Raw genomic sequence first — 2,931 nt, forward strand, 5'->3', positions numbered from 1 at the left:
AAAGTGATTCTAGTGAGGCAACTTGTATCTGGTTGTCAATACACACTCTCTGTAAATCAATGATGTGTATCTATGTACAGGACACTTGCCTACTTAGGAGTACACTGTTCATGCAATAATTAAATAATAAATGTGCCAACTTTATCTTATGGTAGCATAACTCTGGTTTCACACATAAAATGCAGCCTAGTTAATTTATTCATTTCTGCTGATTAGAGACGTTTTAACCAGCCCTATCAGCACAGCATTTTCTCTGTTATATGTGACGATGTTGGGTAGATGTTAATTGTGTTTATCTTTAATTTGTAGATACAGTCACATCCAACCCAATCCCCATTCATACAGGGGTATATTATTATTCAAATACCTGAATTCTGGGGCAGGGAAAAATCCATATGGAGAGAAGGAAATCACGCCTGTTAAATGGACGGGATTTCTTATTTTATTTAAGTGTGAACACACTAATAAATGTTCCTAATACCTCCTATGCCAGTTGTACATGCATATATCAGTAGTTTAAATATTGCAACTGATTTGTATAGTGCTTGATTTGCATTAATTAGCTACGGTGAGTATACGTGTATCGCATTGGTCATATTCATTCTCGAATCCCATATATCAGGTAATAAGTATTAAATGAGTTGTAATTAAGCGCAATTCATGTACATATGACTCCCCAATCCACTAGGTGTTTTTCAGATACAATTAAATACACACTAATGTGTAGTCGACACAGTTTGCCAACAAACAGATTAACTAGACCCTTGTAAATGGATCAGTTATACATTGGTAGGTTGCAATTTGCTGCATGAAAACCAAGCTACTTCTTCTGTTGTATTACATATTTAGTTGGACATGATACAAATGTGTGGGTAACATAAGTTGTTAGCGGACAAATTCTCTGATCTCCCGCCAATTATTCAGTTGTGTGTTTTTACGATATAATAACTGCTCAGGGACCAGATTGCTACTGCAGCTATACTTTGGCTATAATTAACCAAATATAAGTGTATAAACAGCACAATAGCTGCACAAAGTTACACTAACTGCACAGAGACCGAGTTACTGCTGCAGCTGTACTCCAGACATAATTAGATATAATATGAGTGTGTAAGAGACACAGTTATCCTACACCCCTTTGGATAAATTTATTGTAGCCTTGTAAATTACATTAGCTGTAAGGGAACCTGGTAGCTGCTATGGCTGTGTGTTTGATTGGCATTTGTCCAATTGACAGGTAATCCTGTAGAAGCCGTGCAGCACTGAGTCTCCCTTGCTATGTGTGCATATGGGCTAGGCAAGATAAATCATAAACTCTAATGATCAATCCGGTGCAGACACTATGCCTTTACACGTATTTCCCATCAGCCTCCAGAATTCTGTCAGGTAGTGCAGGATGCCTTGGCTTTACAACAGGAAAACCTTTTTCGCCATCAGCCACATCTCTGCAGCCTTCCTCCTGCAATTACTGTGTCCAGCACTCTATGGCTATTTGGAACTGTATCCCTCATAGGTGAATAATCAGATCTCTGCTTACTGCAGACCCACATTGATGTCCTTTATCCTTCTTTATCCTCTTTATCCCAGTGCAGCTGTCCAGACTACCATATATAGCTTCTCTGGGAGCTCATTGTCTCTTCTCCACAGCTTGTTACCTGCTGCAGTTTCTGTGTGGGCTTGTGACTTGCTTGCCTGTTAAATAATAGCATTTCTTGCTATAATCACCTACCTGCATTGCTGTTTCTTTCCAGCCAAGTTATTTAACTGCTGTATCATGTTGCCCTGCTCCTAGTGGAAATGATTCAGTGCATATTCTACTTTTTTGATCATGTAATATTGCTATGTGTGTGCCTTGTCCTGTTTGTTGCACTTATGTGTTAGAAACTATCCCCTTTCTACTCTGGAGTTAAAGTTAATCTTCCTCACACTTCTCTCCATCTGCAATACTCATGGGAAAAAAATTGGAATCCCACATCCTTGTTGGTTACTTTAAAATCACTTTGGTCCTATCCTCCCAAAAGCCCCATTTTTCTTCATCTTCTGGCAATGTCCCAGATAGGGATTTAAATGAGGAGGTCACTCTAGCACAGGGGTGGGGAACCTCCGTCCCGCGGTCCGTATATGGCCCGCGAAACCATTTGGTCCGGCCCACCAGCTTGTGTCAGAGAGACACACTGCCGCCGGACTGAGCGGCAGCGTGTCTCAGCTGTCAGAACAGGGAGACGGAGGAGAGCGCGGCTGTCGAGTGGGAGCGGCGGCATGTAGTTCTTCAAACCAGCTGCCGGTCCAATCAGGAGCCGCGGCTGCCGGTCCACGAGCTCTGATTGGCTCTCGAACAGGCGGCTGGTTTGAAGTACTACACGCCGCCGCTCCCACACGACAGCCGCGCTCTCCTTCATGTCCCACAGTAAGCAGCACAGAGGGGAGGGGGGAGGGCATCTGTATAGCTGGCACTGTGGGGACATTTGTATACCTGGGGCTGTGAGGGGCATTTGTATACCTGGCACTGTGAGGGGCATTTGTATACCTGGCACTGTGGGGCATTTGTATACCTGGCACTGTGGGGGCATCTGTATACCTGGCACTGTGGGGACATTTGTATACCTGGAACTGTGAGGGGCATTTGTATACCTGGCACTGTGGGGGCATTTGTATACCTGGCACTGTGGGGGCAATTGTAGATCTGGCACCGCACTATTGTATCACGTCCCATTTTAACTGGCCACACCCATTTTTTTGGCGCGTGCGCGCCTCCGGCGCGCACACACAGTACCTCTAAGGGGCAGACCTACTGGGGGGCAGGGTAATTTTTTAAGTTAAGAATTTTTGTATGGCAGCCGAAAAATTTTATAAATATCCAAATGGCCCTCGGTAGAAAAAAGGTTCCCCACCCCTGCTCTAGCACCATCCATTATGGTGAACATTGCCATA

The sequence above is a fragment of the Pseudophryne corroboree genome, chromosome 1 (genome assembly GCF_028390025.1).
Source record: "Pseudophryne corroboree isolate aPseCor3 chromosome 1, aPseCor3.hap2, whole genome shotgun sequence".
Lineage (NCBI taxonomy): Eukaryota > Metazoa > Chordata > Amphibia > Anura > Myobatrachidae > Pseudophryne > Pseudophryne corroboree.